Source organism: Lepidochelys olivacea, assembly GCF_965140295.1.
Source record: "Lepidochelys olivacea isolate rLepOli2 genome assembly, chromosome: 13".
In the NCBI taxonomy this organism is placed as follows: Eukaryota; Metazoa; Chordata; order Testudines; family Cheloniidae; genus Lepidochelys; species Lepidochelys olivacea.
The window spans coordinates 34,198,631-34,209,815 of NC_140423.1; the positions used below are offsets into that span (position 1 = coordinate 34,198,631).

At 54.4% G+C, this 11,185-nt stretch overlaps 2 pseudogenes across 2 annotated transcripts; both read right to left on the bottom strand.

Annotated features, from left to right (window-relative positions):
- Positions 1-6,220: 6,220 nt before the first annotated feature.
- Positions 6,221-6,646, bottom strand: LOC311529449 (ribonuclease pseudogene; annotated as a pseudogene). Its single transcript has one exon. The product of its transcript is annotated as a ribonuclease pseudogene (transcript).
- A 3,614-nt stretch (positions 6,647-10,260) lies between these two features.
- Positions 10,261-10,696, bottom strand: LOC311529306 (ribonuclease pseudogene; annotated as a pseudogene). Its single transcript has one exon. The product of its transcript is annotated as a ribonuclease pseudogene (transcript).
- Positions 10,697-11,185: the final 489 nt, after the last annotated feature.

Sequence of the window (11,185 nt, forward strand, 5' to 3'; positions counted from 1 at the left end):
GCTGTCTGGGAGGGTTAATCCAGATTAGGGTAGCTGTCTGGGAGGGTTAATTTGGATTAGGGTACCCACCTGGGTGGGTTAATCCAGATTAAGGTGGGGAGCTTCAGCGAGGCGCTACGTTTGATTTTTTTCGGGGCCTTGCTTGTAGCCATCAACTCCTGCCTTTGCAGCCATTAACCGGCTTGTCCCTGCAAATTATGGGGGAGCCAATTTAACTGGACATTTTCTTTGCAAAGGTTTCAGAGTAACAGCCGTGTTAGTCTGTATTCGCAAAAAGAAAAGGAGTACTTGTGGCACCTTAGAGACTAACCAATTTATTTGAGCATAAGCTTTCGTGAGCTACAGCTCACTTCATCGGATGCATACTGTGGAAAGTTTAGAAGATCTTATTATATACACACAAAGCATGAAAAAATACCTCCTCCCACCCCACTCTCCTGCTGGTAATAGCTTATCTAAAGTGATCGCTCTCCTTACAATGTGTATGTGTTCATTTGTGCTGGAAATGGCTCACCCTGATTATTATACACAATGTAAGGAGAGTTGTCACTTTGGATAAGCTATTACCAGCAGGAGAGTGGGGTGGGAGGAGGTATTTTTTCATGCTTTGTGTGTATATAATAAGATCTTCTAAACTTTCCACAGTATGCATCCGATGAAGTGAGCTGTAGCTCACGAAAGCTCATGCTCAAATAAATTGATTAGTCTCTAAGGTGCCACAAGTACTCCTTTTCTTTTTCTTTGCAAAGTGGGGAGTAGCATGGGAGGGGAGCCAATGTAAGTGAAAACTCTTTTTGCAAAGGGAGAGGGGCGGAGGCAATTTCCCTGGGATCTTCTTGGCAAACTTTTTTTTTTGCAAACTGAAGGAACGGCTGGGGCGGGGGGAGTTGCTGCCTAAAATAATTTACAGGGAAATTTTATCTGCAAAAGCGGGAGCCTGAGGCAATTTAACGCACTGGAAATCTGCTTTCAAACTGGGTATGAGGGGGCCAAACCACTTTACCTGCAAATATTCTTTGCAAACGGGGAGGGGCATGAATCCAGGGATTTAGAAAAACTTGGAGGTGGGGGCAAAATTCCATCAGTACAGAGGCCACTGTCTGGGGTTGTATTGTATTCTGCAGCAGCTGGAGGGGGACTGTAGACCTATGAAAAGTCAGGGGTGGGGGGAAACTGCTTCCCTTGGCCCCTAGCAGATGAGGAGGGGTGCTGCAGTTTAACTGGAGATTCTCTTTGAGTGATTTAATGGTTTAAATGGACAGATTTTGGTCTTGATCTAAGCAGTTTGAACTGATTTGCAGCCTGGATTGGAGGGAGTTAATTGGGAGATTTGTCTCTGCAGCACCCCCTGCCCTGCATTTGCGGGGATTAGCTCTGAGCCCACCCTTCCCCATTTTATTGTCCTTCCCTATCTGCTTTGAGCTGTAAAATCCAAGCGATGCCTGGCTGGGGGCGGTGGTGGGGGGAGGGGTAGCCTATGCACCCTGCAGTGCTTCTGGGCCCCCCTGCTGTGCCACCTGTGACCATGAAGGTTGGAGGAAGGGGGACCCCTGGCTCCCCAGACCATGTATGCGGGAACCCAAGAGGGTGACACCAGGGAGCATCTATGGGGCCTTCAGAGTGAAACAGACACAGGGCCAACACCCTCAGCGTACATAGGTCACCATAGCTCCACGGCGGAGCCTGATATCAGCTTTACACCCGCTGAGCATCCGGCCGCCAGTGCTGGAATTTCCAAAGGGAGCGAGACTCGAACTGGGCACCTAATTCCTTTAGGCCCCTTAGAAAAATCCCCAGATAAATTGCTTTATAGTGGGACCCCCCTAAAATGGGTGGGGGATATTTCTGGGCTTCATTGCATAGAGAGGTGGGAATGTCACAGGGTGCTTTCCGTGGAGCAATGTTGTGGGTCCTGTGGTGACTCTTACCTAAGCTTCATGGCCAAGTACAGAGAGGTGAGGGGCCAAAGTCTCAGCTGGTGCAAATTCAGACCAGCCTGGAAACTCTTGTAAAGAACCTGACAAGGAAACGGCAGAACCTTAGAGGGTTGAGATTTCCCCAGCCTAAGGCAGTCAGCTGCCCCAAACCCCATTTAAAATTAGTGGGACTTCAGCATCCAAATCCCCTAGGAGACTTTGGGACTCTGAGGTAGATCTTCCATTAATTTTAGTGCAGACATGCACCTAAATCCCGTAAATGGCATTGAGGCGCTCAACCTGAAACTTGCTTGCAACTAGACCGTGTTGCTTTGTGTTGATGGAGCTCAGCTCGGGAAAGTCCCTCTGGCTTTTGTTTCCTTAGATCATAGCTAGCGAGAGAGGGGGCATGACCCCTGTGGGCAAGGAGGCGAACTGCTACCAAGTACAGTACAAGAGACTTTTCAGGGCTTGGGCTTTTCTCTGATTGGGATGCAAGACTGACTGCCAGTCTGAATTTCTCTAGCTTCAACGTCCAGCCACTGGATATTTTTAATCAGAATGTCATGCCAGGTCAAACACCTTGCAGAATTCGCAGTGTGTTACATCAGCACTTTTACCTTTATCAACCAAACGTGTAAGCTCATTACACAAATATCAGATTAGTTTGGCAGGATCTAGTTTCCGTAAACCCATGTTGATTTGCATTAATCATAGTACTCTTCATTAGTTATTTATTAATCAAGTCCCATATCAGCTGCTCCCTGGTCTTGCCCAGGATCAATGTCTGGCTGATTACCAAGGTCATTCCGTTTACCCTTTTTAAACATTGGGACACAATTAGTTTTCTTCTAGTCTTCTGGAACTTCCTCAGTCTTCACGAGTGATCAAAAATCTTCATTAATTCTCCTCAGCCAGCTCTTTTAAAACTCTTAGATGCAAGTTCTCTAGACCTGCTGATTTAAAAATTTCCTTTCTTTTCCCCCCACCTGAAGAGTTTTACTAAGTAGCTGCAGAGGGGAAATGCTGCTGCTGCTGAGCTGGAACTCACCTGCTAACAGTGCACAGCAATCCTAAACATTTCCAGACAGGAAATGAAGGGGAAGCCTGCAAATCTGTAGAGGTAATTTTAGGGATTAAGAACAATAGAAATGTCAGGCTGGAAGGGACCATGAGCAGTTATCGAGTCCAGTCCCCTGTGCTGAGGCAGGACCTAGTTAACCTAGACCAGCCCTGACAGGTGTTTGTCCAACCTGTTCTTAAACACTTCCAGTGATGGAATTGGAGCTGGACAAATTGGGGCTCTTGGTTTATATTTCTGACTCAAGGTCATTGGTTCTGAGGTGGGGGTGGAGTAGCAAGGCCCAGGGGTCTGACTGGGCATGGCACATAGAGGGTGGGTGTGACACTTCACTCCATAATGTTTTATGGAAATATGCTTATGAGTGTGAATATAATGTAACTTGAATATGCTTTATGCAAAAGGTCTCTTGTAAAGTATCATTACAAAATTTATAATCTACTGAGTGTGTTCATCCTGTTTGTTTGCATGTATTATTTCTATGTCTGGAGTTAGGAGAATAAAACATAAACTTGTATTACTGATGTAAACATATTAAGTGGAAGCCATTAAGGGTGCTTCAGAATCAATAAACTGCGAATGGGTCTGTTTACCTGCAAGCCTTCCTGTGTAGCTGTCCACCAGGAGGTCTTACAATGACATGTGATCATGTCACCTGAACTGTAATCCATCTTAAACCTGATCCTTTTCCATTTAGAAGGAGGGGTGGGGACCCAGAAAGACAAAAGATTCCCGCTTTGTGCCAAAGCTATAAAAGGGGGTGGAACAGAAGAAACAGAACAGTCATGAGAAAGCCCCTGCTTTTCACCTAAGATGCCTGCTGGAACTAACAAGGATTGTACCAGGGGAAAGTATTGGACCCAGACTAGGAAGGAGTCTAGTCTGTGAAAGAAGCTTATTGGAACATCTCTGAGGGTGAGATTTACCTATAAACAGTTTTTTAATGTATTAGGCTTAGACTTGCATGTTTTTGCTTTATTTTGCTTGGTGACTTACTTTGTTCTGTCTGTTATTACTTGGAACCACTTAAATCCTCCTTTTTATTCTTCATAAAATACTTTTCTTTATTATTGAACCCAGAGTAAGTTATTAATACCTGGGGGAGCAAACAGCTGTGCATATCTCTCTATCCATGTTATAGAGGGCAGACAATTTACAAGTTTACCCTGTATAAGTTTTATACAGAATAAAACGGATTTATTTGGGGTTTGGATCCCATTGGGAGCTGGGTGTCTGGGTGCTGGTGATAGGTGACCTGCTGAGCAGTTTTTGGTTAAAGTCTGCAGCTTTGGGGGTGTGGACCAGATCTGGGTCTGTGTTGCAGCAGGCAAGCATGTGTGGCTCAACAAGGCAGGGTTCTGGAGTCCCAAACTGACAGGGAAATGGGCTCAGAGGTAATTCCAGCACGTCAGGTGACAGTCCCAAGTGGGTCTTTGTGACCAAACCCGTCACAGTGGGGATATCAGTTTAGCTGGGCCCAGGGGTTGCATCAAGCAAGGCAAGAGTGTGAGGGGAGCCTGCACACGGGAGGGGTCATGGTGCCCGATCCACTCCCAGTAGAAGTGTGCATTTCTGGGAATGGGAATCTCTCATCATTTACTGTAAAGAGGAAGAGGAAATTTCCCGGGGCTGTGTGTCTCGAAGGGCAGAGCTAATTCACCTTTGAAAAATCCCTGTGGCCCCAAGTAATTGCTTGCCTTGCTTTTAAGGGCTAGAAGATCGCATCCTCTGACATCTGTGAAACAAATATGTGGCCCAGGTGCCAGCTGGGTCCTTGGGTTTACAGAGCCCGTGTCCTAGCCATGGAGCGAGGGAGGCCAGGTGCTGGTAGATTCAGAAACTTTCATTCTCTCCCAACCTCCCCCGCCCCACTCGCTGGGCTATAGGGGAGTCTCTGGCCATCCTTGCGCTGGGCTACTGGCTCCCTGCCCCGCTCACCACAGCACAGTGTCCCATAGCACTGCTATGGGGACCACACTGACTGCCCAGGGAGAGCACCTCCTACTGAGCCCCCATCCGGCTTCCTGCAGCACAGCACCCCATAGTGCTGCAATGGGGCCAGCCTTGCCTGCCAGGGGAGAGCACCCCCTGCTGACCCCTGCCCCGCTCCCTGCAGCACAGCGCCCCCTAGCACCACACTGGGGCATTGGAGTCAGCACTGACTGCCAGGGGAGAGCACCTCCTACTGAGCCCACTCCATGCAACACAGCACCCCCAGCTAAGCCCGTTCCCCACTCCCCACAGCACAAAACCCCCTGGCAATCATAGAATCATAGAACATCAGGATTGGAAGGGACCTAAGGAGGTCATCCAGTCCATTCCCCTACTCAAAGCAGGACCAATCCCCAACGAAATCATCCCAGCCAGGGCTTTGTCAAGCCTGACCTTGAAAACCGCTAAGGAAGGAGATTTCACCACCTCCCTAGGTAACCCATTCCAGTGCTTCACCACCCCCTAGTGAAAACATTTTTCCTAATATCCAGCCTAAACCTCCCCCACTGCAACTTGAGACCATTACTCCTTCTTCTGTCATCTGCTACCACTGAGAACAGTCTAGAGCCATCCTCTTTGGAAGCCCCCTTCAGGTAGTTGAAAGCAGCTATCAAATCCCGCCTTAGCCTCACAGGGGCATTGGGGCAGCACTGACTCCCAGGGGAGAGCACCCCCCCAACTGAGCCCCCGTGCCCTGGTCCCTGCAGCACAGTGCCCCCAAGTGCCACTCAGGCATTAGGGCCAGCACTGACTGCCAGGGGAGAGTACCCTCTACTGAGCCCCCTGCCCCACTTCTTGCACCATAGCACCCCCTAGCATTACACCGGAGCACTGGGGTCAGCACTGACTGCTGGGGAGAGCGTCCCCTACTGAACCCCCTCACCCCACTCCCTGCCCCACAGTGCCCCTTACAGCAGCAATGGGGCCAGCACTGACTGCTAGGGGAGAGCGCTCCCTACTGAGCCCCACCTAGCTCCTTGCCCCACAGTGCCCCTGGTGGGGCCAGCACTAACTGCTAAGGGAGAGCTCCCCCTGCTGAGCCCTGCTCCCCACTCCCTACCCCACAGCGCCCTCTCCAGACCCTCTCACACACTCGCAGCCACTTCTGTTCCAGTAAATGTGTTTTATTCCCAGCTCTGAAGGGCAAACTCAACTCAATGCAGCCTACGGCCCCTCCTGCCTCCAGGCCTGGGGCAGCTGCGTCCAGGGCTTCCCAGGGCTCTGGCGTGGCTCACGCTTTCTCGTTATATTGCACTGGCCACATGCCATGGTTGCAGCCAACGACAATGTACCTGGAGGCCGCATGGCTGCGGTAGATGCACCGGGCACCCTGCGTCCGCTTCAGCTCGCAAGTGGTGACGGCCAGCGGCCTCTTGCTGCGACGCATGCCCTGGTAGAGCGTGCCCCCGTCCCTGCACACGCTCCGGAGCTGGGCCCGGGAAGCGTGGATGAAGGTGTTGATGTCTTTGCAGGGCTGGGCCATGCCCCGGCGCTGCATCATGGCCCCGCAGTAATCCCGCCCGACATCAGTCCGGGGGTTGTCATGGTGCTGCCACAGGAACTTCTGGTAGCGCGGGCCCTGGGTTGAGGCGCACAGGAGCAGACAGGCCACCAGCAACGCCAGAAAGACGGGGCCGGTGCCCTTCAGAGAGCCCATCGCCACCTGCAACATCATGCAGGGCCGTTCGGCTCAGTATGTGCCCCCCGCCACGGCACAAGGGAGAGGCCCCCCTGGGCTGACCCCGTGAGCATGGGGCATAGCCGTGTTGCTGCAGTACGGGTGGGAAACTGAAGCACAGAGACACCAAGCCTGAGGTTTCTAAGGCTTCCCTCAGTGGGCATTGGCTGTGCAAATTGCTTAAGCAGTTGGAAAATCTCAAACTAAGTGACTGTCTGGAGTCACACACGCCCTGCAGGAGCTAGAAATAGAACCCAGGAGTCCTGATGCCCAGCCTCCCGCCCTCCCTTCCAACAACTAGACCCCACTCCTGGCTCCCAGCCCTCCCTGCTATAACCTTAGACCCCACTCCCCTCCTAGAACAAGTGGTAGAACCCAGGAGTCCTGGCTTCAAGCCCCTCCCTGCCTGGCCTCTCTGGATCAATTTGCATCTGTCTCTCTCTGGGTTCTGGCTGGCTGGCTCTTCATTTGTGTCATGTGCCGAGGTCTTTGGCTTTCACCGCGCTCAGTGTTTCTGCCTGTCTGTGTTAGCAAGTGTGAAAAGTTGGGAAACTTTTTTTCGGGGCAGGGGGGGTGATGGTATATTTGTCTATATAAGACAAAGCCCCTAATATCGGGACGTCTGATTGCCCCACTCTGTGTCTTGCCTGAGTGTGTGTGTACCTGCCAAGGTGAGCATCTTTCTGAAAGCTGTGGCTGTCTGTCCCTCTGGGCTGGTCTCAGGGGACTGGGGAAGGGCCGGAGCTCTGCTCCCATTAGCCAGATCCCTCACTAACCTGATCACCTTCTCAGCCTCTCTTTTGGCTGAGCTGGGCACCCTCGCCCACTCCCCCTCCCCCTCCGGCCCTGCTCCCCACCCTGGGTTTAATCCAATCTCTGACTTACCTGGTGGGGACTTACTTTCTCTCCTGCTGGAGCACAGGGTCTAGAGCTGAGCGTCTGAGTCTTCAGCCTGGCACATGCCCCTTATATACAGCCTGGCTGGCCAGAGAGGGCTCCCTCGAGCCAGTTTCATATGCCCAGGCCAGAGATTTTGGGTGGGGGCACGAAGCCAGTGAGCACTGGGCACCGGCTAGTTGTTTGAGCCAGCTCCTTCCAGCACTAGGGAGCCTGGCAACCTCCGAAGCCAGAAGCAGGGTTGGCTGGGGTGGGAACACGGGGTCTTGCTAGGTTATCCCTAGGGGAAGGCATGGTGGGCTCCATCTACCAGGCTTCAAACCTCTTGACGGCAAAGGAGGCTGCTAAGGCATTGGCCTGGAGGTGGGAGACCTGGGTCATGGTCCCAGCCCTTGGTCAAGTCCCTTGGCCTCCCCATGCCTCAGTTTCCCCACACGGGCAGATAATCATCTTCCTTTCTCCCACTGTTTCTCTGCATAGGCTGCTTAGCAGCCTCAAACTTCTCTGAAAACCCTAGCCTTGCACTGTGAGCAAATTGAGACGAGGCCTGTCTGTTACTGCGAGTGCATAACAGAACCCAGCACTATGGGGCCCTGAGCTCAGTCGGGGCCTGGGCAGCAGCCGGCACAAAGGGGGCCCTGAGCTCAGTCGGGGTCTGCACAGCTCCTGGGCATCATGGGGGCCCTGCAGGCGGGAGCTGTAGTAGGCTGGCATCATTTTCCAGATGGAGAAACTGAGGCACCAAGCTTTTATTTAAAAAAAAATACACTGAGACTTTCCAAGCCATGGAGGGATTTGGACCCTTTTTCCCCATCGATTTTGACTGTAAAGCCAATGGGGGTGGGAAAAATCTGCCCAATAAATCACACAGGGAGCACAGCTGTACTCAGGTGTCTCCACTTCCAGTCCAGGGCCTTACCCTTGGGCCTGTACGGCTGGAGAGCTTCTTACTGCTGAAGGGCCAATTCCTCAGGATGTCCCATTGGGCCAGAGCTGGGGACTGTCAGGAGCCCTGATCGCTTCCCACCAAGGGAAGTCTGGTGTCTTGGGGCAGAATCTGACCTGCTGGGAGGGCTTGGCCGAGGTAGGCACAGCAGTAAGTGGGTTTCCTTTCTGAGGACCAGCACTGTGGAGACAGGATGCCACCCCGCCCAGCCCAAGGGCTGATCCGGCTTGGCAAGGCTGCCATGGGGCAGGTGACCCCCCGGAGGACGATTTAGTGGAGTCGCCCAAGGCCGGCCCCATTGTTTCAGCTCCCCATTGAACGCACAGGTCACCGGCCCATTGTCCTTCTCCAGGCGCCAGAACCAGCTGCCACGTTGCCCGTTGGAGCAGCCCCAAGTCCCACCCTCTGGCAGCTGCACCGGGGGCCCAGTTAAGAGGGAGGAGTGGGCAGGCTCAGGAATGGCTGGGGGCAGGGCCCTGGCCAGGTCAGGCCGCCTGGGGAGCAGGGAGCCTTGTGGCTGGCAAATCCATGAAAAAGGTACCGGCCAGAGACCGACAGGAGTGGTGTCAGCTGGGAAGGTGGAGACTATGAAAGGAGACATAATCCATACCCTGCCCCCCTGAGCCAGGTCTGGGGCTGGAGTGGAGCCAGCTCCCCCTAGAGGGGAAAAGCCCTGTGCCCCATTCCTCACCCCCCTGAGCCAGCCAGTCCCCTGCCCTGGGGGAAGATGGGAGCCAGCGCCCCCTAGAAGGAAAAGACCCCGTGCTCCACTCCCCGTGCCCACTGAGCCAGCCAGTCCCCTGCCCCAGGGCCCAATCAGCATCGTAGAAGGCTTGACTCCACTGAAGCTACGTTGAATTACACTGGGGGATCTGGCTCCAGGGCCCCGGTGGGGCGACCCTGGTGTACAGCAGGTGCGGATGTAGCCCTGAGGAACCGGGGGGGTTTCTAGGCCAAGGAGAAGGAAGAGAAATGGCACTGGGGAAACACAAGCACAGCCGCTTTGCAGAAGGGAGCCTTTATTGAGTTAGGAGCAGAGCAAGGACAGGACATTTGAGTGTAGCCGGATGTGCCTTCCCCGCTGCATTGCACTCGTCTGCATTGCACTCGTCCCCACCCCCCAACCCAGCTCCCACACACACACCGACAGCTCCCCGCACACCCCGCCTTTTGCAGCGTGTCTGGTGTCCAGGCCACCCAGAGACACACAGCGGGGTGAATGACCAGGCAGCCTGCCTGACCCATGCAGTCCTGGGCTTGTTTCTGGAGCAAATCTCACCGGACGGGAGCTGCATGGCTTGGAAGCGCTGCTCCCATGGTGCCAGTGTTAATGGAGTGGTGCTGATTTACACCAGCTCTGGGGTTGGCCCCATTGACCCCAGTGGAGCTACGGCCCATTCACACCAGCTGGGAGTTGGCCCCATTGACTTCAATGGAGATCTGGCCCATTCACACCAGCTGGGGGGCTAGCTCCATTGACCTCAATGGAGATCTGGCCCATTCACACCAGCTGGGGGGCTAGCTCCATTGACCTCAATGGAGATCTGGCCCATTCACACCAGCTGGGGGGCTAGCTCCATTGACCCCCATAGAGCTATGGTCCATTCACACCAGCTGGGTGGTTGGCCCCATTGACTCCATGGAGCTGCGGCCCATTCACACTAGCCGGGGTCTGGCCCATTCTACACAATGCATGGCCGAAAACTCAGTTCTGTGCCGACACGGAGCAGGGCGGTGGTGCCCGGCCCCATCACATGATGTGGCTCTCGTCGAAGTGCATGGGCCAGCCTGCCGGGTCGCAGGTGATGACGAGGAATCTGTGGTTGGCGTGGCCCAGGTAGCTGCACCGGCCCCACGGGGGACCCTTCAGCGAGCAGGTGGTGACGGGGAACTGAGCCCGGCTGCGCCGCATGCCCCAGTACTCGATGCCCCCGGAGCCGCAAACAGCCTGGATCTGGGCCTTGGGGGCATGGATGAAGGTGTTGATGTTTTTGCAGGGCCGGGTCATGCCCCGGCGCTGCATCATGGCTCCGCAGTAATCCCGCCCGGCATTGGTCCGCGGGTGGTCATGGTGCTGCCGCAGGAACTTCTCGTAGCGCAGGCCCTGGCAGTGGGCAGGCGGGGCCAGGCACCAGGCCAGCACCAGGAATAAGAGCAGGTTGAGTCCATCCCAAGAGAGACACATTGCGGCAGCAGGGCAGGCCTGCAAGAACAAGACACTGTAAGGCATGGCGGAGCTGTGTCCTCTCACGCAGTGGTTCTCAAAGCCGGTCCGCTGCTTGTTCAGGGAAAGCCCCGGTGCGCCGGACCGGTTTGTTTACCTGCCGCGTCCGCAGGTTCGGCCGATCGCGGCTCCCACTGCCCGTGGTTCGCCGCTCCAGGCCAATGGGGGCTGTGGGAAGGGCAGCCAGCACGTCCCTTGGCCCGCGCCATTTCCTGCAGCCCCCATTGGCCTGAAGCGGCAAATCGCAGCCAGTGGGGGCAGCAGAGGGCGGGGGTGGGGAAGGGGCGGCTATACTGTATAATGGGCACGAGGGGGCAGCAGAGGGTGGGGGTGGGGAAGGGGCGGCTATACTGTATAATGGGCACGAGGGGCAGCAGAGGGTGGGGGTGGGAAGGGGCGGCTATACTGTATAATGGGCACTGGGGCAGCAGAGGGTGGGGGCTGGGAAGGG